The following is a 27,165-nucleotide window of genomic DNA, read 5'->3' on the forward strand; positions in this document are numbered from 1 at the left end:
GAGTAACTAGGACTACAGGCATGTACCACTGCCCCAGATTATTTATTTATTTCTTTTGTAGAGATGGGATCTCCCTGTGTTGCCCAGGTTGGTCTTGAACTCCTTGATTCAAGGAATCCTCCTACCTCAACATTCCAAAGGGCTAAGATTACTGGTGTGAGCCACTACACCTAGCCTGTTTACTTCATTTTATAGGTAATAGTTCACAAGTTTCTGTGTACATAAGATCAAATACAGAGTTTATGAAATGCTGGATCTTATTGCCAGAGCTTTTGATTGAGTGGGAGCTTTCAGTTGAGTATAGATTTGGCCAGTGAATCATAACAAATATGGGAGTAATTTTGCTGCAGTAGCCTACAGCCTTTACTTTGAGAAACTGCAGAACGTTCTAGAGATTCAATGCTGACTTTACAACAGTGGAGTGGGATGGGACAAGTTGTCTATTGGGAAAATTAATCTATTTGGTATCTTCACTGGGAATTGGAAGTTGGCGAGTAGAAATGAAAGGGTTTTGAGATGAGTGCTTGAGATGATGACAAAGGAAATTTTCACTGGCTTTGGTGTGAAAAACCACTTTGCTATTTTGAGCCTTTGTAACTCAAAGAAGATGGTACACTGAAAGAAAGAAAAAGTCAGAAAGATGAATCTGTTTGCTAAGGATTTGTTTTGTTTAATGTGATTGACCGCACTTGGGGTCAGGCTTAGTGAGCTGTTCAAAGATGCTTACCTGAATGTTTCTCCAGCGGGAAAGCCACAGAAGTAGTAGGCTGTCTAAAAGAATGGTTGCCACCAACCAGTTTTCCAGTTTTTCAGGAAAATGCTATGAGTACAGTATATTAATATGGATAGATTTAAATCATTAAAACTTCTGGTGCCTGTGAGCTGTAGTATATGTCAGCTGTTAATTTTCTTATCCTTTTCTTAGATAACATTTTATTTAATAGAGCTGTCTTATAAGTTGTATACTGAGGTTTATAGTTTTACCAACTTCTGACATCTTCAGATCTCCTCTTTAAAAGTACAAAATAGAGCTTTGCAGTAAAAATAAAATAGTATAAACAGATTTTTTTAGCCTTTGAAAACCACTGTATATTGGTTTGCATTAACCACTATATGTAGAAATATCTTCCTGTTCAAATGTAGTTATGTGATACTTTGTGAAAATAGGGCCTTAATATTTAGGGATTAAAATTAATTCAAAATATTTTCAGTAAGAATGGGCCAACTTGGCCCACATACTGTAGTACAAGCTGATAAGTAGTCATCTGAAGATGATGATGTAAGACTGCTAAATAAGCTCTCACAGACAACTCATGAAACCACGTTTATAGCTAATGATTTAAGTGTAAAGCATGTAGGCAAACGCTACTAGTCATCACATTATAATGTACAGCTTTCAATACAGAAAATTTGGATAAATGTTCTGCAGCTATATCCAGAAATCAGCTTTTCATTAATTTCTCTATTTTCTATGTTTTGCCAAATACAGTAATTATATCACAAGCAGTCAAATTCTAAAATGGTATGTGCAGAGAAAAGAAGCAACAGAGTTCTTGCCATTCCTAATTCTGATTACCCTAATTTGGGATAAATATTTCCTTCTTAATTAATTGGTTAATGCATTAAGATTGTGAGCTGAAAGGTGTCATAAGTGCAATTATTGTTTATTTGTATGAGCATTCTTCATAATGGGCAAAAGTGAAATAAAAGGAAAACCAAAAATCATAACAAATAGCATCAACATTTAAAAGCAAATTTCTAGAAATGATTACTATAGGACATTAAACAAATTTGTTTATATCAGTGAAATGATTTTAATATTTTAATATTCAGAAGGCTTTTATGTAAATACATATATCAACATTATCAGTTATACCTTCTTACTGATAAATTCCTTCTGTCAGTCTCTCCACAGCTCTACCATGTTCTTTTTCTCTTTACTTTCTTGTCCCAAGTTTATTAGTTGAGAATAATGCTTACTATTACTCCATCCAAATTTGGTAGTAGTTTTCTCAATTTTGGGTATTTCATGTTCAATTAAAATTTATTTAATCGAATTTTTGAAAGAACTTTCCCAGCCGTATAGATGTATTTACATTATAGATTCATTTCCAGATAACAGTCACACACAGACTTCTTTTCTGTTACTTTTTTCTTGCCTTTGATAATGACATTAATAATGTAATAATAAACTAATACTATTAACATATTAGCATATATAATAGATGTTAATATTAATATAATATTTATGCGTGGTTCTATAAGAATAGATACTTTATATCATGATAGAAAGATTCTTGATTATGACACAACTTGAATATATTAAACACTAAACTTTGAGCTTATGATGCCATTAACAGAACTTTTAACTTCTGATGCCTTTAATACTTTATTCTTGTGATAAGATGTGAATGGAAGCAAGAAATAAATATTACTTCTTATTGGAAAAGTTGTACCCAGGTGTTTATTCATACAGAAAATAATTATTGAATGTCAGTTTCTATATGCCAGGCACTGTTTCAGACACCTAGGATACTGCAGTGAACCAAAATGTTCTTCTCGTAAGTATATCTTTTCTCCCAACGGAATTTTGATATATCATTAATGTACTCCTCTATAAAGAATTAGAATAACTTCCTAATAACAAAAAATTATAAGTTGACTTTATAAAAAAGGAAAAATCTGTAAAACAGCTGATTAAATCCTATTGTATGTAAAACTGAATATTGTTTTATGTGTGCTTCTAGATAAATAGTGATAGAGTTCTTGAGTGTTTTAATGAAGTGTTTTAATGCAGGTGAATGCTTTGGACCAATGTCAACAGTGAATGTAAATGATTTTTGAGCATGGTTGGCACTATGAATTGGTTGTTTTTAATTTTTTGAAAATAAGTACATTGATGCAGAGTTATATGATCCAATGATATCTTATTGGCTATAATTAACCAGAATATGTGATATTTAACGTTGAAAATGCATTAAAGGATCAAGAAAACAGCTTGTCTTTATGGCTTTTTTTTTTAAAGTTTTAAAAACACTGAGCCAACTTTTGGATTTAATACTCCCAAGCTACTTAGCCTAAGAGAAAGACAACTTTAACAGAATGAGAGTAAGTGAAGGGCTGGCCCATCAGTATTCTCCTTTTATAAATTTACAACTTTCGAGGAAAGATAACTAATAGAAGTATATCATGTCTTGCTTTTTCACAAGATGTAAAATATGGGAGTACTTATAGACTAAGAATGGTAAATTTTTAAGCTACCTCGTTTGTCAGGGAAAAAAAGATTTCCCTTTTTTCTCATTTACATTGAAAATAAATCCTCAATATTATATGGAACTATTTATAATATAGTGAAACCCATTTTATTTGAACATACAAATATAAAGATTTCTAGTAGTCTGCAGCTAATATGCACTGTCTGAAGCTAATAGGTTATGCAGAATACCGCTGCTATTTGAGTAAAAGTTAATGCTTTTGAGACCAGCTAATACACTTAACTATAGTGTATGAGCTGTGGGTGTTCCGCTTATTTTTATTACAGGCTTTATTACTGTGCAATTTTCTTGTATGTTAACAATCATCCACTTTAAACTAGTGCTTAAATACTTAGTGAATGTGATAGCCAAAGAGCTGTGTTTAAAAGGTACGTTAAAAAAAAAAGTTTTCAATATAACATCCAGTTGCTTACTGAGTAACATAACCTGGATTATGATTTATCTCTAATTTTATGATAGTAATATTTCAGTATCAAACTAGAATTCTGAAGAGAATAAAGGTTGCATCCCCCAAGTGACACAATTGTGTACTAGCTCTACTTAACTAGACAAAGTTAAAGTCAAAAAATTCTTGGTATGAAATAGATACTCCCCAAAATGACCACCCAATGTGTGTCCGAAGGAGTTCTTACTATATTGTGTAAGTCGTCTTCCCTCCATTATTTAAATAGTTATAAATTTTCATTTTAATGTGTGTATATTAGACTATATATTTTATAATTTTCCGCTCTATAAACATATAAATATACAAACTTGTATAAATTAGGTAATTGCATAAAAATTGAAAGGCATAAAGATGTACTACTGAGTTCAGGAAATGTAGTTGGATTGGGGGTGTGTTTAACAATAGCACAATTAAGATGTGAGAAGAAGGAAAAACTGAAGAAAAGGAAATTCTCTCAGGGTAATGCTTTATTAGCTCCATTTTCCCCTTGTGTCTTATCTGAAGCAAGTGATTTTTTTCCATTTGCTTAAAATAAAGCATTTGCACACAGAATGTTAGCTTATTAAAAGCCTTTTATTGCCATAAATCACTGCATCATTTGCATATCCAGATTCACAGAATCAAATTACAGTTCATCCAAGTATTTAGTGTCTTGAAAGCAGTCTTGGTTTCATGTCTACTTATTTTCCCAAAACTCTTGCAAATTCTCCTTATAGTTGTTTTCTTAGTGGCTGAAATTAAGTTATTTCTAGTAAATAAGCCAGATTGCTTTTTAAATAAAATCTGGCCTGTTATTTATATCTCCACCTGTTGTTTCAAGCTCTATAATTTGAACTTTATACACTTGAAATCAATAGTAGTAGTTTTGGTGATAGGGACAGGTGATGGGGTAAGGATTTCATTAGTAGAATCAGTCATGAGTCTAAAACTGCACTGCTAGATACAATACACAATAATAACTGCTAGAGATAATGCTTACAATAACGTGCAGAGTAAATGTTCTTAATCCTAGTTTACAGAATAAAAAGCATGGAAGATAAAGTGTGAGATCTGACTCACACAGCCAGTAAGTGGTGGTTTAGGTCACTTCCTCCTCACCCCTTTGACAAGGGAAGGATTCCTGCCATAGGGTTATGAGGATGGCTGAACACGTCAGATGGGCTCAGCAGCAGTTTGTTAGTTACCTGTGTTCACAGCTAAGGCAAAGAGGACCCTGTGCCTCAAATGGGGTCACTTGGGAACAGAGTAAACAACTAGGAGTTATGGGAGGCAGGCTTTGTAGTATCAAGAGGGTGGGGGTATCCCCTAGTTCCCATGGAAGGATGTGATTGGCTTGTTTGAATAATTCCTCTAGCTGACAGGGAACTGAAACCTACTATTCAAGGATAAGCAAGAACTGCATCTGGCCCCTTTGGTAAGGAGGGTTGTTTCGCTAGGCATCTTTATCCATGAGAGCAGAGTGGAGAGGGAATTGTGGGTTAAATCAGTGGTCCCCAACCTTTCTGGCACCAAGGACTGGTTTTGTGGAAGACAGTTATTCCACAGCAGGGGTGGGGTAGGCTGGTTTGGGGATGAAACTGCTCTGCCTCAGATCATCAAGCATTAGTTAGATTCTCATAAGGAGCACACAGTCTAGATACCTCGCACGCACAGTTCACAGTAGGGTCCCCACTCCTGTGAGGATCTAATGCCACTGCGAATCTGTCAGAGGTGGAGCTCAGGCAGCAATGCTTGCTCCCCCGCCACTCACCTCCTGCTGTGCGGCCCGCTTCCTAACAGGCCACAGACCGTTAGTAGTCTGTGGTCCAGGGTTTGGGGATCCCTGGGTTAGACCATTCAAGGCCTTCCCAATTTTACCAGGCATCAAAGCAGCACATGCTATTGAACCTTAATTTTAGGTGTTATACCACAGTGGCTGAACTAGAGTTCTGATTGTGAACTTTTATGACTCCAGTGCCCAGGTTCATTCTGCTCTTCCATGATACTTTTCTTCTTGCCAGAATCACATGTTAACATTTCGTTGGTAACTGAGTACTTTGCTTTCACTGGACATTTCTTAGTCCTATGTTCTTAAGAATTCATACACTGTAGCATCTGTTGTATTCTCATAGAAAACTAGAGCACTCTCATTTAGAAGAGATTTGAAGATTTGTTTTCCTTTAAAGGAAAATCTGAGTATAAGTTCTAATTATATCTTGATTTACAGAGGATTTTTTTTTTTCAAGAATTCTATTCTCAAGGCTGCAGTGAGCCACAATTGCGCCACTACACTCCAACCTGGGTGACAAGGCAAGACGCTGTCCCAAAAAAACAAAACAAAACTATACTCCCTCCCCAAAACAAATCTTATTTTTCCATATTCCATCTTATTTTTATTAGAACGTCTTAAGTTCCCCTCTACAGCCATGAAACTGGCATACGACAAGTCTGGAATGCTTCTCTGTCTCTCCATTTGTATCTCCAACATTAGACCATTTCAGCCACTCCTGCATGCAGTTACACCCACCCCATTTTTATCACAGTTAGGGAATGTTTCACAGAGTATTTTGCATAATACTATGGGCCGGGTGCTACAAGATATATTTAAAAAATAACAGCTGGTTTCTGCCATTGAGACGGCCACTGTGGAGAACAAGACATAAGGGTTGTGTAGTGTAAAGGTAAATCAGTGCACATAGAACCCAGACTCCTAACTCAGGCCCACAGGCCATACATGAGCTGGCCTGTGCCTACTTCTGGAGGTTCATCTGTTGTTCTTTCTCCCTTTCACTTGACTCTGGCGACACTGGCCTTCCTTCCACTTCTCACACACGCCAGGTTTTTCTCATCCCAGGGGCTTTCTCCTTGTAGTTTACTTGGCCTGAAAACCTCAGCCTTACATGTCTGACTCTCTTTTCAGGTCTCATTCCAAGTACTGTTTATAGGGGTGGTTCTTCCTTGACCAAGCCACCTAAAACTGGCCCTTTTGACTTTTCCATGCATAGCAGGTCCCATGTCACCCACTTAATACCTGTGTAATTTTTCTAAGATATTTAATTTCTCTGTGCCACAGTTTGCTAATCTGTAAATCCAGGAATATTTTAATAGATTGGGTTGTTGTGAGAGTTAAATATATTAATACATGTAAAGTGCTGATTTTAAGAATCTCTGGCATATAGTGATTGCTCAGCAAATGCAATCAGTTTCTGATCATCATCTTCATCATTAAGGGTAAAGGAAGTAGTGTAAACCATAAGTACTATAGGAGCTCAGAAAGGAGAGGAATGCCTGAGGCCCTGAATCACCACGAACGCTTTCCTTGTGGCAGTAGAATTGAACCTCGCTGCCTCTGTGTAGAGTCTGGCATGTTTCCATCAGACAGGCACTCCCACCTCCTCTGGATTTCTACGTGTGATACTTACATCGTAGACTGTGTGTATGTTCTCACAGAAAAGGTGATCCTGCATCTCTGCATCCTCGGAGCATTGTGCACCGCACACAGGACAGGTGGCCACTTATTTGATTAACATAAGAAAAACTCAGAAATTCCATGAAGTCAGCAAGTTTTAAATACCCTCAATGTGGACAGTGAATGCAGTATGAGCACAGTAACTCCAGAGATCAGTTACTGGAAAGGACCAAGTTGGAACAGTGAGGGGCAGACTATTACATGGTCTTACATTGGCTTTAGAGTCAGATTAATTCAGCAGATTTGAAGAGTATCATTTCATGCCAGTGTCTGAGCTAAGACTGTAGCATCACAAACATGAATCGATACAGGTTTCTGTAAAGCATTTTAACTTGGTTCAGGTGGGACTTCAGTGAGTGAAGCAAAAAAAGTGTTCCAGGCAAGCTTCAGAAAGAGCAAAAGTAAAGACTTAGAGTTGAGAAGGTTCAGGAATTCAGCTTGTCTAGAGAAAAGATTTCCTCATGCTGGAGCAAGAGGAAATAAGGCTGAAGTGAGGGGGTCCAAATTATGGAGGATTTAGGGTACCAGAACTAGAACATCAGCTTTATTCCATAGGAGCCTGTGGAAGGCTTGAGCACAGGATTGGTAGAAATAATACTCAAAATTAGATAATACATTTCTGTGGTGATGTAAGTTCCTTGAGCTTAAGTTTGAAAAGGTTTGAATTAAAATGGACAAATGTTCTGAAGTTACATGCTAGCCATTTTCAGTAGTTGTACAGTTTTTGAGCTTTTATTAGTTGATCCTAAGTAAGTTTTACAGCATTATATGATAGGCAGTTGGTGACAGCTTAGTCATGTATTCTTTCTTGAGTAATAATTAAAATATTAACATTTTTCCTTTTCATTTTATTTTATGCATCATGGTTTGATATATGCTTGAAATATTTACTAAATTAGATATTGCTGCCTGTGGTGCATCCCACATATAAATGGAAAAGAGAAACTTAACATAGTTCATAAATTAAAATATTTGGTTTCAGCTGTATTCAGATTGAAACAATGAAAGAATCAGAATTACTATAGGTTTATGATTGTCAGTTACCACCATCACTACAAATTTTCTGATAACAACATATTGGTATTCTGATGAGGTTTGTGGCTTCTTTGCAAGGATATTTGAATACTACTCAGCACACTACATAATGGTTAACTATTATTGTCTTTATTTTAAGGAAGGCATGAATATTGTTAGATTTGCCCCTAAGTAATTGAGTGATCATTTTTATGTACAAGAAAATCAGAGTAGAATGCACAATTTGGAATAGGAACTAAATAATACTTATAAATAAGTTGATTCAAAGGAATGTTTTCAATTTCTTGACATTGAACTCATGATGTTTTGCTTTTAACATGATTTTTTAAAAAATACTGCTATGTGTATAAAGTACTTCTGGCTAACCTGAGACTTTCCTGTCATGCGTATTCTTCCTGTGCACTGCAGAAGGAAACCATGTGACTGCTTTCCTTCCTGATTGGTCATCGCATAGGGTTACTGGCAGATACCAGGAATCCAAGGGCTAAAGGAATAAAGAGCGTGTGTTACAGTACCTGTACTAAGAGATACAGTCAAACTCAGAGGCACCCCTGCTCCTCCATGTCTGAACCCTAGAAATGTTCTAGAACTTCTTATGGATGAATGTTGGATTAAGGTAGATCTGGGAAATGGGATTTGAATTTTAAGCAAGTGAGCCCTGGGGATGGCTAGCTGCCCAAAGTTTCTAGGACCCCCAAAGAGATTATGAGAGAGAACCTTGGGAGATCTGGAATGAATTATGCATACTCTTACAATGAACTTTCTCCAACTTGTCCTTGAGCAACTGTCTCCATACCGTCCCTCAAGTGCTTTGGAACCCACATCATATAACAATGGAAAGATAGATAACCTTTTATTTTAATGTGTTTATTTTTATTTTAATGTTTTAACTAGTTTAAACGGTTTCAGCCAAAACGCATTGTATTTCCCACTCCGTTCCTCAATCCAGATGTATAACTAAAGTACCATAAGGCTGTCCATTATTAGCCCATTTTGTGTTTTAACCTATACAGTTTGAGGTTCCATGACCATGAAACCTACCTGACATCAAGATTATACTATCAATGAAGCCAGAGAAGCTATACTTATTCATTGTAGACATTCTTATCTTTTTAAATAAAAGAGGCAGGGCGCGGTGGCTCGCGCCTGTAATCCCAGCACTTTGGGAGGCCGAGGTGGGTGAATCACGAGGTCAGGAGTTCAAGACCAGCCTGGCCAAGATGGTGAAACCCCGTCTCTACTAAAAATACAAAAATTAGCCAGGTGCGGTGGCAGGTGCCTATAATCCCAGCTACTCGGAGGGCTGAAGCAGGAGAATCGCTGGAACCCGGAGGGGCGGAGGTTGCAGTGAGCCAAGATCACGTCACTGCACGTTAGCCTGGGTGACAAAGTAAGATGAGACTCTGTCTCAAAAAAAAAAAAATTGGGGGGGAGGGGGGGTCTCACTGTGTTGCCCAGGCTGGTCTCAAACTCCTGGCCTCAAGTGATCCTTGCATCTCGGCCTCCCAAAGTGTTGGGATTACAGGCATGAGCCACTGCACCTGACCATCTTATCTTCTTTATATAGATACCTAATAAGATGTAAAATACTGACTTGCATTATCTCCATGTTAACATTTCCACCTCAAAATCTGTAAATGGACCCATGTTCATACTGCGTGAACAGAAAATTGTGTTTCTTGATAAAAAGGAAGTGGTCAGATCATGCCAGCCAAACAAATCTGTCAGGCTTTGAAATATAGAACCATTAGGTAAGATACTGAGATAAAGGATAAAGTAAGACAGTCTAAATGTTTCTGTCCAGTTAAGTTGATTTGTATATTACTTAGAAATTTCATTTTCAGGGAAATAGTTTTCAGATTTAAATAACTATGAAGAGCTGACTTGGATTTAAAAAAGAAAAAAAAAAAAGTCCCGAAGTCATTTCCTGCCAATTTGTCCCCCCAACTTTTTTTCCTGCTCTTCCTGTAACAGGCTCTTGTTGACTCCCAGCAATGTAGCTGTATATTTAAATCCTAAGAGACTTGCTTATTGTGAGCAGGCAGGGTCAGTAGTCTGCTGAAACAAGCACAGGAAACTTGAAACACCTAGAGGCTATTTTAAAAATCCCTTGCCACTGACATTTTAGTTAGAATTCTAAAGAGAGAAAGGGCTGTTTGGATACTGAGCACCAGTGCAAAAGTGCTGGGGTTTTCAGACCGACTTGCAAACCTCTGAAATCATTTGACCTGGTGTTGTGTCAGTTGAGTATTCTACAGCATCAGATGAAAACTAACATCCACTCTGCTGTTGGCAGACAGCCATTGTACCTGTCAAGTGAGCATGTATCAAAGAATTGAGGAAGGAAACTTAATGTGTGGAGGAGATGCCACCATCTCTTGAGTAGGGAGACAAATGGTTGTGTTACTGCAAAGAAGCACAGACTATTAGGGGAGCCCACTGACTTGTTCCTAGTGGTCATGTGGTTGGGGCAGGCCCCCAGCACTATGATAGGTAGCATTGATTCCATCTTATCTTTAAGTTATAGCATATTCAATATTGCTTTATGCTATTATTTTTGAAAGGAAGTTGTTAACTGCAGAACACTTTAGGTGATACTATGAGCTAAATATTTTAAATATGTCCTTTTTTTTTAATTACCAAAAGCAGTGTGAGAAAATGAAACTCTTCATTTGGGTCCTTTAAAACGCTTAAGTTTGCTTTTGCTGTACCACTTACTCAAGGACGTTTCATATTTATTTGAGTACTTTAAGAATGTTATTACAAAGCATTGCTTTGTGATTTAAATTGAAGTTCCCCAGTGTTCATATTGTTAGTTAGAAATTGAGGTTTTAGTTCTATGACTTTTCTATTGTTAATTATAACTTTGGACTTAATGTGGCCTATGTAATACATGCTACAAAAATAAAATCTGGGAGTAAAATAACATATTCATATTTTAATAAAGACCTCATTAAACATTAGTAACAATAGGATAAGGAATATTAACTGAAACAGGCAGAAAATCAGGGTGAAATCAGGCAGAACTCATCCTTTTATTTACACCAAACTAAATGCACTAAAGAGAAGTTTTAATGAACTTAAGGAGAATACTAAAACATTTCTAAATTAAAGAAAAAATGAATCATGTGACTGATGGATATATAGCATTAATCTGCCACCCACCCCCAAAAAAAGAACTTGTCTGGCTTCTTGTAAGAGAGAATGATATTATTTCATATCTTAGTCTTACGATAAATTCCAAGTATTAAGATCTGTCTTCTGATCCTAAGTGTTCATAAAGACATATAAATCATTTTTATGAACTCTTATGCCCTCGTATGTGTAAGGAAGAAAGTCTTACTATGAAGTATAGTTTTAAGTATACTAAATTAAAATGCCTTACATAAGGCACTGAGATTTCTGTGTTGTTTTCTATAAGATGTTGTAAAAACCTGTTTTATGAGCTTTTATTTTTTAATGTCAGTGTTTTTTAAAATCCAAAAGAAGTTTTCAAAAGGTAGATTTTGTAAGTGAATAACTTAGCCAGCCAGATCATCCTTTCCTCACTCTGTATCCACTACTAGTTTGCCTTCCAGAGATGCATAAATAAGGGGGCCTGGTTACTGATTCTTCTGCTCTCCTGTAGCTCTGCCTGGGGTTTTCCCTCAGAGGAATGTGGTTTGAAAAACCTCCTCCATCACTACTTTATTTGCAGTACATATTATTTAATTTTCTTTGATAATATATCAAATATCTATATTAATAATAGAACCAAATTTAGTAATTTAAAATTAACAGCTTATTAGATGTATATTACCTGTGTCCCCTACTAAACTCCCTTGCAATAACAACAGTACTTACCAGTTTTCTGCTCACCTCTCTGGCCACACACCATTCTTCTTTTCTGGCCATTATCCCTCTCATGGCCATTAATGGACCAAGTGTTAGGTCTTCTTCTCTTTTCTCTTCCTACTCTGTCTTTCCCTCTGAGTGATCTCATCTCTGCCTGTGGTTTCACTTACCACCTCTGAACTCCAGAGGAATGACCTCAAATATCATAAAGACACCACAGACTATTAGATCTGTCTTAGCTCAGCTTCCCCTCTAAGAAGAACCAGAAGCAGGGCAGCATGTGGTGTTTATTAGGGAACATAATCCCAAGAAGTAGAGTGAGAAACAAGGAGAATATGGTTTGGTAGGGGTGGAGAGCCAATGCATGGATAAGCTATTGTGTTACCTGCCACCACTCAGTCCTATAGGTTCGTTCCTGAAAACTCTCATAAACTGTGCCTTAAGACTGTACATTGTGAGAGAAGAGGAAGAATTTTTTCATTAGTTTCTGTCTCCCATTGGCCAAATATTCACCCTTCAGTATATTAATTCCTCATGGGGGTATGCATGTAGGGAATCCAAAGCAGTGTCAACACAAATGCCATAGAGTACAAGGCAAGAACTGCCTTCCAGGCATGAGGCAGGGAACTGTCAGATGTACCTATGTGGAATTGGTGCTGATGAGACAGCTGGAATAAGATACAAGTAAGGTTGAGAAGATCCAAATGATGCATAAAAGATGCCCAGTATAATACACCTCTTTAACCGCTGAGATCCATTCAGGCTCTACATTATACGTAGCTTCCATACTACAATATGAGGCCTCCATTTTTGTGAGAATAAGATGCCCTCACTTCATCCCTGAGATCAGAGGTAAAGTGCAATCAGTAACTGAATCCCCTTCAAGTTGGAGCCCTGCCACAGTGTCCAAAAGACTTTAGACAGGAGAGTTAGAGAAACGAATTACAGTCCCTTCTGCTGCAGCTGGCCGTGAGGCTGTAATTGATACACATCTTCTGTCACTCATTTTAGGTTTTCTTCACCAGTTTTTTGTTTTTGTTTTTGTTTTGTTTTGTTTTGTTTGCCAATTTGTATTGCTTGCCTGCTGAAATAAAATATGACTTATATCCCTCAGGAGTTTGAGCCCTTAGTTGCCTTGCTGCTGTTGATCCATAGTTGTTGAAATTTCCCATTTATTATAACCACTGGCTACGGAAGTACCAAGAGATACCCCAGTGAATCTCTCAAGTTCTGGACATATTTCTTCCTCCCCCATTGTGTAGCTGCAGTCGTTGCTTCTTGTGGTGTTCCAGATTGAATATTCCTAGCACCAACCTGACTTCCTTTTTTCTACTGATGTACTGGCTTGAGGAGTCCAAAGTATCCCAGCAGTATAGTCAGATCTTCAAGTTTATTAACTCTTACATGTCCACTGGTGGACCTTAACCCCATCTGGAAGTCAGGACCTCTACCTTAGTAGAGACAAAAGTAGGATGGGTAGAAAACACAAGTTTCACAAAGTCAACCCTACTTTCATCCTTCAGTTCCCAGACCTAAGTATTCAAGCTGTTTATAACACAGCACCCTGTAATGGCCATTGCTTCAATGCATATGCATATACCATACCCTGGAGGGCAGTGCTCCAACACTGCAGGAAGTCGTCTTCAAGATGTGTCTTCAGCTGATATTTTTTAATAGGCTATTCTGCCTACCTATTGGGCCAACTGTTTATTTGTGGATGGAATATACAGTAAGGCAAATGGATTCTAAGGGCATGTGCCCATTGTCATACTTTCTTAGTTATAAGATGGGTACTTGGGCCTAAGACAGTGTTTGGTGGGATGCCATGTTGATAGATCAGTTATTTTGTAAGCCCTGGAATGGTGGTGGTAGCAGAGGTATTGGGAGCTGGAACTAAATCCATGTTCAGATTAGGTATTAATTCTGTAAAGACAAATCATTGCCACCCTGCCAACAACTCTTTTACTCCCTCTACCCCCCAGCTCCCATGTAATCTTAGGCCAGGTGATCGGTGTCCTTGAGTAATGATGCCATATTGAGTGCTTGACATCAGTCTCTTTCATTGGCAGGTTACACATTTAGCAATAGCTTTTCACATTGGTGAGAGGAAGCACCATGGCCACTCTATTATGGGCTCACTGTGTCAACTCTGTGGTGGCCCAGGTGGAAGACTGGCTGACAGCCATAGAATAAAGTATCCTGTTCACCTCGTTGTTGATATTAGACAACACACATGTTGACATGCTCCATTTTGGTAGATGCCTCCTGGTGGTTATTGTGAGACACACAAATGCCCCTGATTTGTGCCCCATTTGCTTTTCCAGATCTCCTTGTCACATCACATTTCACTGTTGTTTTCTAGGCCCCAATCGAACAGCCAGAAACCATCTACCACTGACAGTGAATCAGAGTATATCTGTAACTCAGGTCATTTCTCCCTCCTTCGAAATGGATGACCACCACGTATACTGCTCCAGGTGTTCTCATCTGCCAAACTTCCTTTACCACAGTTCTTTAGGTCTACTCCTGATAAGGCTGCAGTGCAATAGCAGTTCATATTTGGCTAGATCTGAAATCCTTTTTTTCCTGACAGTTGGTCATGAAGGAGAAAGGCGTTAGTGATGTGGGAGTCTGAGTTACCTGTGAATGTAATTTTTTCATGCCTCCTGAATATGCTTGTACCTAATCCCAAATATACCATTTCTATCATACAACAGGTTGTTTCTCTGCCCATCTCACCTTGCTACTCAGTGGGTACTTTAAGTCACAGAGTCATTTGTTGGTACATAGTCAGGTATGCAAATTCTCTTAAGGCCCTGTAACATACTAGGATTTGTTTTTCTAGCAGTAAGTTGTTCTCTGTCGCTGAACCCCAAGGATCAGCATTGTGACTTCTCTTTTGGTGCTTGCCAGAGACTCCACAGCATTTTTATCCATCAATGATAGATCTTTAGCCTGGGGGACAGAGAAAGACCCCATTTCTTAAACAGAGAAAAAAAAAAGAATAGGTGTTGTACCGTGAGATCCATTGGTCACAGATGCACCATAGCTGGGACCTGCTACAGAGTCTTCTTTATCACACAGGATCACTCTTGAAACTGGCATCCTTCGGGGTCTCTGATAAATGGGTCAAAACAGTGTTGAAAGTACTGCGTATAAATATATAGCCTCCAGGATCAAAGAAGGTCCACCTTTTTCTTAACAGTAGATTTGAGAGATGCAAAACCTTGTTTCCCTTAAAGAGGATGTTCTCAGCATGCCCTGGAGCCCTGAACTCCTTAAAAAGTTTGGCAGTGTGTGCCATACCCCTTAATTTTTATGAAATGTCTGCTATGTGTATTTCACTTAAGCTGGCTAGGGTACTTTCCATTTTGTGCTAACCAGATGCAGTTAGTATTCTATCATGAATATAGTGAAATGTGAAGATATCCAGGCTGACTGAATTTTGAGTGAGATCAGAAGAGTTAACATTGCCCTGGGGAAAAATATTATGGTCTCCTTGCCATTGTGAAAGTTATCTCTTTTTCATCTTCCCTACTGATAGGGACTGAGAAGAAAGCATTCACCATATCGGTAGCTGAGTACCAAATTGATACCATATCTGGCGTGCCAGTTACTACTGGGGATTCTACCAGTTTAAGGTTACAGTTATTCATTATCCATCATTTTTTTGTTTTGTTTTGTTTTTGTTTTTTTATCTGTAGGGTCATGAAAGGTGTAGAAAGAGAATATGGTAAGGACCACCACTCCTGCATCTTTAAGTCTTTGATAGTAGTGCTCATCTCTGTAGTTCCCGAGACTTGGGCCAAAACTTTATTAATTAATTGGCCTCCATAAACCCCCACTCTAACCAGAAGAGCATGCTGGCATTTCAGGTCCCCCAGTATTGGTGTAGTTTGGAACTCAATTGTAGTAGGCCTCAAAAAGTTTGGAATTTCCCTTTCCCCAGTGCAGTTATCCATGCAAAACAGTTCTTTGCTCTTTCTCCTTACATACTGTTTCCTCTGCATGACACATTCATTCTCCCTGCTTTCCTTAGGTATTATCTGATTTCCCTGACTAGGTCAGATCAGCCATGTGTTACTTCATGATGTGCCTCTTTTTTTCAGTACTTGTAGCAGTAGTAGTTTTATATTAATTTTCTGTGTTTATTTAATTAATGCTAGTCTCTATGTAATTTCCCTAAGAGTAGTGTCATTACCTGTTTGTGCACCACCCTGTCCCTTAGTGCGTGTGTCACATATTAGGTGATTAATAACTATTTGAAAATGGTTGAAAGGAAGTGGGAAAAAAAAGCATTTTGTCCCAACACCAGGAGCCCTGTTATTGTATCTCATCAGTTCTAAGAAGCCTGTTTTTACATCATTTAGCCTTTCTAATATCGATTACTTTGGGACAAGTAATTGTTTGAGTTAGTTGTAGTTATGCATTCTTTAAAAACCTTGCAAAAGAATGTCAGCAGTTTGGAAGAAAATTCCAGGGGCAGTTGTGGAGAGAAATTTCAAGATACACTACCACAACAATGCTCTTGGTGACACAAAGGACTACATTTTGTGGAAAAACAATTATCTCTGAGCTGAAAAATGATTCAGAAGAATTAAACTGCAAGTGTGAAGAAGTTTTAGTAATTCTTTTTTGCTCATGTAATCCTTTCTTTGTGCTCATGTGTGATATATAAACATGACTGTTACACTTATCAAGAGACCCCTTTCAAGAAGAATAATATAATTTTTGTGTGATAAGAAATCACTATATTACAGCCTAATTTAGTGAGTTTTTCTCAGTAGTTTGTAAAGTAATATTGCACCTTACTTTATAGTCAATGAAATACGGTATTACATGGTTGTCTTCAGAGCCTTTAACATTCATGGCATTTTGTGTGAATTAGAAAAATGTATTCCTTTCTGCAGGCCAAAACAGCCTTGCAACTGGATGTGAGGAGAAAAGGTTATTAGGAAACTTTGACAGTATAGCAAAGTAAATATCAAATCAATGTTCAGAGGAGTAAGTTTCTGTTTTTAAAAATTATTCTCTTTAATTAAAGGCAGTTTTTTTTTTTTTCTCATGGATAAGCCAGTTGTGAAGAAGTTTTTATCTGTGGATATCAGGGTCTTTTAGGGTAGACGGGAAGTCTAACAGAGTTTAATTTTGACTGAGCCTGTTGAGGTTAGTGACCCTGTAATCTTTTCAGAATGAAGCCCTTGCCACGAAACATTCCAGTTCCACCCCTAGGAACTTAGGTCAACTCCTGAAAGGCATTTCTGTCTTTGATGTTTGATGTAAATCTTTATTCTTACATCTTTGGCAATGTTTTTGTTTGACCATATACTCTGGAACTACTTTTCACACTGATTGTGTCAAAAGTTTAATTTTCATAACTAGCAGCAGTTAAGCCTAACTTACCCATGTTATGGAGATTTAGGATACTATTAGGAATAGTCTACTAAGTTGATATTTTTTAATACATGACCTAATATGAGGATTCTGATTGGAAGCTAATTGGGAATGATACTAGTTCCTGTCGTGAAAGTATTTAAACTTTTACAGTAACATTAACTAGTTGGGTTCTAGATACTTTCTATTTAAAATAAATTTCTCTCACCAGTTGGAGGGTGATAATTTATAATTCAAATGTGTTACCTAATTTTGTATAAAATACCTTTTCCTGGTTATGTTTCTTCCTTTCTGTATCCTCACTTTCCTTGTAATATAGACAGAGAAGTGCAGTTTGTAGTAACCTGACCTCTGAGTTGCTCTTTGGGAGCATAGTTACAAGGGATTAAAGGGGAAAGCTGCAACTCCAGAGATTAGGAGATTAAGTTAGGCAGATCCGGGATCTCTGGTACCTGGTAGGAAAGATAATGTCACAAATTTTAGTGCATGGTTCCGTCTGTTTACTTCTTCTGTCTCCTTTCTTGGAGTTCACCACAAACTTACATTTTCTGGTTTTTCAATGGTTTTTAGAAATGTGATATCCATCATCCATAGAGTTCTGTTGAACTGACCTCTTACCTAACAGCCCAAAGGTATGCTATGGCATGCCATTGTAAGTATACTAGCAGAAAGAGTTTAAACTGGAAGAATTTAGGGTAACTCTTACGGAGTTCTAGAACCTTAGTAGGAATACATCTATCACTTTCCATTGAACTGTGTGTGCTGCAGCCCAAACAATGAAAATGCTCATTTTGTAGAAGTGAAAGCATTTGATAAGTGTAAGGGGATTTTATTGTTAGCCACATTTTGGATATCAACAGACTGCTTACATGGAGTTCTTAAAATTTTTTGGAGAATAAAACAACAGATCTTTGTTTCCGTTGACGATTACATCATCATGATTTCAGTACCAAATCTCAGAATGTTCACAAGAAGTAACTGGATGGAATTTAAATATTTGCTTCTTATTTTCAACTCTGATTTTAAAAATTCAGATGGGGTAAGAATGAGAAGCTGTGGAACTCGGTGAGGTTTTTGTTATATCTGATTACATTTGCTCTTTTCACCACTGTCCATTACTGATAATTAAAAGACAATTATCCTTATTTTTTATCCTGATTGGAAAAACCATTATCTGGTTCGATCTAATCTTTTCAGCATTTAATAAGATTGAAAATTCTTATGACAGCTCTGGTAATACTGCAGGTTATTTTTTCCTAGGGGACTCGGGCAGACAGAATCAATCACACATCACGATTCATCAGTTCTAAAAATTATCTCATATAATTCTGTTTTGAATTAACTAAATAATCCAGTAAGCAGTGTTTTTAATACCTCAGAGGGGAAACGTTTTAAAGCTGGCTAACAATGAAATTTCCCGTTTTTCACTGGCAGAAACCCCAGCCCCATAATGGGGAAGGTCCCACCAGTGCGGAGGCCCCACATGGGGATCCCTCCCCCTAGTGAGGAAATGTACCCCTGAAGAGGCATCCTCCTGGCCACTGGGCCCACTGCTACCCTGCCACGTGAGTACAGCAATGGCTTTGAGGACCTCAGGAATTTTTTCATTTATTGGTGGCCATTTGTCTGTTGTGGGAATTGGCCAGGCCCTCTTCCTTTTCATCCTCTTAAACATTTCAGAAAAGGAGATAAAAGCCTGCTTTTATCACCTTGCTTCTTTTTCGCAAGTTTAATAAAAAGAATTTGTTTGGATAAGAGGTTAGGACTCTTGGGTAGAACTCCGTTAAGTATGATTAGTGAAACAATCTGTTCATATCTAGAGCAGTACTTTTCAATACAACTTTCTGCGCTGATGGAAATGTTCTCTCTCTGTGCTTCCAACATTGTAACACTAATCTCATGTAGCTACTGAGTCCTTGACATGTGGCTTTAGTACAACTGAAGAATTTAATTTTAATTAATTTTGCTACATGTGGCTAGTGGCTACTAAATGGGGCAGTTCATGTCTACATTTAATGCTGTGTGCCTCTTAACATTTCTATAGGTAACACTTCTTTACCTCTTTCATTATCATCTCAGAAAAATTTGCCTTGTATTATGTTATTAGAAATATCATTCTTTAAAAGTGAGGAAATAAATTAAGAATTCTGATTTCAAAATGTATTCACCCACATTGCCCTCATGTAGTTTTAATTACCGTATGATATTAAGAACATTTATTTAATTTTAAAATTATGAAGTATCTACTTAAATATCCCAGCTTTATTTTCTACTTTACATTTTAATTTGCAACTTTAATATGTATATAGAAGTAATTACACATGTTAAAATAACTTTTCATTTTATTTCTTTTAATGAGACTATAAAATATCTTACTTTAGTATAGTATGTGCAGTGCTATTACTAAAACATTAAATTTAGCTCTTACTAATTATAATATGGTACTTACAAATTTCAAAGTTTTATTCCAGTAGGTGGGTTACTGAAATTACAAATTAATTAAATTTGTAGTTTTACTGGCTGAGAATAAATGACTTTCACTATTGAGCTATCACTAAAAGTTGCTCACATCATAAAATGTTAATAAGAGGAACTTCTTGGAGGATATGGGAACTTTTGTACTATCTTTGCAATTTTCTGTAAATCTGCAACTATTCTAAAACTTTTAGATGTTTATTTAAAAAATTAACTGGGCATAGTAGTGCACACTTGTATTCTCAGCTTCTTTGGAGGCTGAGGTGGGAGGATCACTTGAGCCCAGGAGTTTTGAGTTCAGCTTGAGCAACATAATGAGCCTCTTCTCTTAAAAGCAAATAAGTAATTTTTCTTGAAAAATTGCTCATGTCAAATTTGTCCTGCTATCCATTTAGATTCATTAATTTAGCTGTGTATGAATCTAAAATAAGAATTCTTAGATCACTAATAGGTAGTACTTACCTAAGTCTCATTACATGGCAACCTTGAAACATCCTTGATAAATACTTATAATTTTACAGATGAGGAGGCTGAGGTATGGAATAAAGAGTAATTTGAGCAGGTTGCTGAGCTGATCGGTGTGACAGGTCTGCAATTGATAGCCAGGAAGTTTAGGTCTTTAGTGAGCACTTCTAAGGACTGTACCGTGTTACCTCTTAAGGAGTCTTGATTATGTAACGTAAGATTTGGTCTCTCTGCTATGAGTGTAGTAAGACATACTTTTTGCTCTAAGAAATCCAAAATAAGCTAATACCCTGGTAATAAAGTACTTTTACAACATGAAAAGTATAGCGGTATGCTTTATTTCTCTTTCAGTAATTCAGGCTTGATTGTCATATAATTGTTAGTTATTTTTATGAGCAAGGAATACGTTCATAGTCTCTCAACAAGAAATCTATGTTGGCAGAGTTTTCAAAAATATATTTATGCTTCCCTAAGATAGTGGCCAAGTTTGAAAAAAATAAAGAGAACAGTACCTAAAGGGTAAGAGGAATGGATATTGTTGCTTATCTCATAAAGATAAATTTTATCATTTTATTGAATTATTACAGGATTGTTTCACCATCAACCTGTTAATGTTATTCTTACTGGAAATTAAATTATAGAGATTTAATTGTTAAAATCTAAATATGGAAAAGGTTGATGGTGAGTTTTTGACAATTCTTTGAGATATTTTCTGGTCTTTGGAGAGTATTTCTTTGGCTGAAAGTGGAGAATAAAAAGGATGGAGTTACTTGCATAATTCAAAAATTGTTGCAGATGGAATATGTTAGTTCATATCCTCATTTAATGAATGTTCTATATCCACTGGTGGATTCACACTTTCAACAGCATGATATATCTAGCTGCTGCATGGATTTAAGGTCATACATTTACTTGTCAGCAAGAGACACAATAGGAGGTTCTTTAAGAAAATGTGAATCATAAACAGGTGCAATTTTTATACAGAATCTTTTTTTTTTCCTGTTAGTTAGTAGACTTTTGAACCAGTTGACAATCCTCCATTGACTCTTCCAAATTATTTGAATTTGGAACATGGTGTTTTCTTGATAAGAATGTATGTTTTGAATCTATATTACAATTTTTGAGAGACTGTAGAAAGTTTAGGGCAAAAGTCATGTTTATAAAATATGGGAATTTTAAATTCTAGTGCACACTGACCAGTTAAAATTTATATTCAGATTGTTGATTTAGAATAACACTGTAACGATCCTAGTTATAATCTTTATTAGGCTAGGTGATACCTGTTACCCAAATGGTTGAGTTGCTACTGCATAATTCTGTATTGGGCAAAGGATGAGAATAACTTTATTCCTGATGGGAGAAAGACAATTTAATGTTATCATTCCGTAAAGAGGAGGATATGTCAAGAGGTCTGGTGAGGGCAGTAGGGAGGAAAAAGACTTGAAGGACCATAATTTATTACAAAATGTCTATGATCTAACAGACAGAGTTGGAATGGACAAGTTCTTTTTATTCCATTTCTTGAATTCTGTTCTCCACAGCACATTGGCACACCGCTTTACTCAAATAGCAACTGTGTATTCTGGATTTCCTGTAATAGGCCAACTTTTTGGTATTTCATCCTGTTTTTCCCATAAGTGCACTCATACTGCTTAGACTATATGTCCCATTTTAAATAGTATCCTTAGAAAAATAACTGCTCTTCAAAATAAATGATAGGTAAAATATTTTGGAGCATTTGGCACTGGGGAAGTAATAAGTATTCATAAGGCTTAGCCACCTAAGTTTGAATGTGCCTTCCTATAACTGGCAAGTGCTACTTTTGGAAGAGTATCCTAATGGTTTAATGACATTTTAAATGTGTCATTTAAATCAACCTGGTTGTGGTATTTTCGACATATTTAAAATATTGAATTTTTTGTTAAAATGAGCAACTATTTTTTAATTCATCCATTTCCATTGGAAACAATATGTTTGGAGGCTCTCCATTTGTTTCTGCTTTTTTTTTTGTGGTGAGGAAAGAAAAAAACACTTTATATCTTTAACCTGTTTTTTAAAAAGAAAGTTGGCATGAATGTGACTTAAGGGAAGTTAAACAGAGTATATACCCAAAGTATTAACAAATGAAAAACAAAGACTACAGTTTTAGCCTACTTTCTCTTTCCACATATTTCACTTCTCATTTAAAAATTGTATACATCTTTGAAGACTAGAACTGAGGTGCATACAGTGGTGGTTTGAGGATATTTAAAAATCCCTTTCTATATGTTTCTGAATCTGGAAGGGAATCATTGTAGATCTTAATAAAATATAAATCAAGATACTGCATATTAACAACTTTATAAAACAAACTGTGAATACATTTGTCATTATAGATGTTCCTAACCCTCTGCAACCAACAGAACTTTCTTGTAGGGCAGTTATTACAGCTTTCCTTTCAAGATGTATTTGTACATTGGCCAAGGAAACATCTCTTCATTGTGAAGATGCTACAAATATCTTGATAGGGAAGGAAACTTTTTCTGAGCTTGTTATAGTGGTGTTGGTTACCTTCTAAAGAAGATGCACGTCTAGTAGTAAACACCTAGAATGTCTGCTATAAAATAACTTAAAGGTATAGTTTTCTGTACTCTTTAATTTCGCAGAAGGGAGGCAGCATTCTGAGATATTTGCATATTGTGTAAGATTATATTGCTAAATGTAGGTATTTAATTTGTTAAAATCATAGGCTCTTAGAACTTGAGGAATAAGAGGAGATATGTTTTTTACCTTTGTCAGTTTTGTTCTGTTTGAATTTTTAAGAAGCTGATGAATGTTTAGATCCCCATTAGTTGCTCTTTAAATTATTTTAATACTTTATAAACTGATTTTTAAAATTTTAACAGTACTTAAATGTAATAACTTTATACCATTTGTTTATTAGTTACTAACCTACAGTAGAAAATCTACTTGAAACAGCTTATTATTTTAAAAGAACTAAATGCTTTGAGAAAGAATGGTTTATTTTAAAAGGTGCTACCCATGAATGCAGTCCATATTTTAAAAGCTGAGAGTTGGGTAAGACCTTTAAGGGAGTTCTCATATCTGAGCGCTTTCCATCTACCTGCTGAAGTCTGATTTAAGTCTCATCTTCTACCTTGTATCTTTAGTCTCATAAAGAACTTCAAGACAAAAATTATGGAATAAATTGCCAGAAAAGCTAAGAGAAGTTTCACTTACAGTACAAGAAATATCACAGATAACACAGACTGTGTTTCATCCTGCTAATGGGATAGCCCAACAGCTTTCTTCCATCTGTGTGTGATGCCTATATGAGAAGTAATAAATGAATATGCACCTAGAATAACAGCTCTTTTAAAGTTTTGCTTGAACTAAGTGCAAGTTTGGCAAGATGCCATACTATTTTTTGATAGCATACAAATTCAAGCACTAAAATAAAAGACTACCTCTTGTAATGTGTTGTACAGTGTACTTCCTAATTTAGCTGAAGCTAAACTCAAAATTTGAACTTTGCATAGAAAATGTTAGGATTTTTTTTTTTTTGTCTGTTTGCCTTACGTTTTGCAGTATTTTGTTTCTATATGGGTGTATCAGAGATTATGAAAAGTCATTGAAGCCAAGTGTGGGGACTTGATCCCTAAGCAGAATTCACTGGATTATCCTATCTTCCTGCCTAACCCAGGTCTTTGCATGACAAGAATAGCTTTAATACAGATTTTCCTCTCTTCTCTTTCTGACAGACCTGAAAAACTTAGCTTTCCAAAGGCTTCCCTGCATGCAGTGTAAATAGATGAAGCAGAACTATCAACATTCTATAATTAAGCAGCTTGACTACCTGTCAATAGGAAATGCCCTCTGTGTCTGCCAAACAAGTGAATTTCAGGCATACCTCAGAGATACAGCAGGTTTGGCTCAAGACACAGCAGTAAAGCACATGTTGCAACACAGTGAGTCACACAAATTTTTTGGTTTCCCAGTGCATCCAAAAATTATATTTATACTGTATTGTAGCCAATTAAGTGTGCAGTGACTTTATGTCTAAAGAGGACAATGCATATACCTTAATAACATGTACATTATTGGGCTAAGCACAGTGGCTCATTCCTTTAATCCCAGCACTTTGGGAGGCAAATGCAGGAGAATCACTTAAGGCTAGGAGTTCAAGACCCCCATTTCTACAAACAATTAGCCAGGCTAATTTTTTAAGTTTTCAGCTTAGGCGGAGGATTACTTGAGCCCAGGAGTTCAAGGCTGCAATGAGCTGGGATCACGTCACTGCACTCCAGCATAGGCAACATCACGAGACCCTGTCTCTTAAAAAGAAAAATAAGAAAACTTTATTACTAAAAGATCCTAATGATCATCTGAGCCTTTAGGGAATCATAATCTTTTTGCTGGTGAAGGGTCTTTCCTTGATGTGAAAGGCTGCTCACTGATCAAGGTGGTGGTTGCTGAAGGCTGGAGTGGCTGTGGTAATTTCTTACAATAAAACAATGTGAAATTTGTTGCATCAGTTGACTCATCCTTTCACAAAAGATTTCTCTATAGCATGAACAGGTGTTTGATAGTATTTTACCCACAATATAACTTCTTTCAAAATTGGAATCAGTCCTCTTAAACTCTGCCACTCCTTTATCAGCTGATACTATGTAATATTCTGAATCCTTTGTTGACATTGCAACAGTGTTCATAGCATCTTTACCAGGAGTAGATTCCATGTTAAGTAATCACTTTCTTTGCTTATTCCTAAGAAGCAACTCTTCATTTGTTCAAGTTTGATCATAAGATTGCAACAATTCAATATCTTCAGGCTCCATTTATAATTCTAGTTCTCTTGCTCTTTCTACCGTATTTGCAGTTACTTCCTCCATTGAAATCAAACCCCTCAAATCATCCATGAGAGTTGGAATCAACTTCTATCAAACTCCTGTTAACTTGATATTTTGACCTCATCTCATGATCACAAATGTTCTTAATGGCATCTAGAATGGTGAATGCATTCCACCAGATTTTCAGTTGACTTTGCCCAGATCCATCAGAGGAATCACTGCCATTGGGAGCTATTGCCTTACAAAATGTATTTCTTCAATAATAACACTTGAAAGTCGAAATTACTCTTTGGTTTATAGACTACAGAATGGTTGTTGAGTTAGCAGGTATGAAAGCAGCATTCATCTCCTTATACATCTCCATCAGAACTCTTGGGTGACCAGGTGTATTGTCAATGAGCAGTAGTGTTTTGAAGAGAATCTTGTTTTTGAACAGTATATCTCAACAGTGGACTTTGAAAATATTCCGTAAACTGTGCAGTAAACAGGTGTGCTGTCATCACAACTTTATATAGCATAGGTAAAGTTGATTTAGCATAATTATTTAAGGCCCCAGGATTTTTGGATTAGTAAGTGAGCATTGGCTTCAACTTAAAAGTCACCATCTGCATTAGCCCCTAACAAGAGGGTCAGCCTGTCCTTTGAAGCTTTGAAGCCAGGAGCTGACTTCTCCTCTCTAGCTAGGAAAGTCCTAGATGGCCTCTTCTTCCAAAAGAAGCCTGTTTATTACCCACACAATGGGTGGGTTTGATTACTTGGTGGGTGACAGTCCATTTACCATAACCAAGGAGAATTCAATCAGATTTTATTACTTGTAATAAGAATGCTGAGGATAGTTCCCAAAGCAAAACTTTCCTGAACAACGGTGAAAACAAATTTTTATTAGACTGGTTAACCGAGTCATTGTATGTAGAGGTGGAGTGAAGTCCACACCCTAGCAGTCGCTGATCATGCTTCTATATATGCTGTGTGTATAGAAAATGGGGGCTAAGCTTCTCTCTGGGCAGGGATTTTAGTATGCATCGAAGGGAGTTTGCCAAAGTTCGTCTGCAACTGACGCATCCCTGCATCCAATTGGTTTTTCTGGGGCTACACTTCTTCTTGGAAGTTTTTTGAAATAACAAAAGCTCAAGGTATAACAGTTATAAGTAGATGCTTTTTCACAGTGGATACCCAAAAACCCAGGGACCCTAAGCTACATTTTGTCTACGTGGAAATCTGATCTGAAGTAGCCACCTTCAGCAATGATCTTAGCTAGATATTCTGGATAACTTGCTGCAGCTTCTCCATCAGCTGCTGCTGCTTCATCTTGCACATTTTTTTTTTTTTTTTTTTTTTTTTTTTTTTTTTTTTTTTTTTGAGATAGGGTCTTGCTCTATCACCAAGGCTGGAGTACAGTGGCGTGATCACAGCTCACTGCAGCCTCAACATCCCAGGCTCAAGCTCCTCAGCCTCTCAAGTAGCTGGGACTATAGGCAGGCACCACCATGTCCAGCCACTTCCTCTATTTTATGTAGAGATGGGGTCTGTGTTGCCCAGGCTGGTCTCAAACTCCCACATTCCACTTTTGTGTTAGGGAGACTGCTTTTTTCTTTGTGTCTCAAGAGCCAACCTCTGTAGCTTCCAGCTTTTCTTCTGCAGTTTTCTTACCTCTCTCAGCCTTCGCAGAACTGAAGTTAGTTACCGCCTTGCACTGGATTAGGTTTGGGCTTAAGGGAATGGTGTGACTGGTTTGATCTATTCAGACCGCTAAAACTTTCTTCATATCAGTAATAAATCTCTTTCACTTTCTTATCATTCATATGTTCACTGAAGTAGCACTTTTAATTTCATGCAAGAACTTCTCTTTTGCATTCACAACTTGGCTGTTTTGCACAAGAGGTCTAGTTTTCTGCTTGTCTGGGCTGTCAACATGGCTTCTTCATAGGCTTCATCATTTCTAGCTTTTTTTTTTTTTTTTTTTTT

Source organism: Rhinopithecus bieti, unplaced genomic scaffold, assembly GCF_001698545.2.
Source record: "Rhinopithecus bieti isolate Rb0 unplaced genomic scaffold, ASM169854v2 scaffold_23460, whole genome shotgun sequence".
Taxonomy (NCBI): domain Eukaryota; kingdom Metazoa; phylum Chordata; class Mammalia; order Primates; family Cercopithecidae; genus Rhinopithecus; species Rhinopithecus bieti.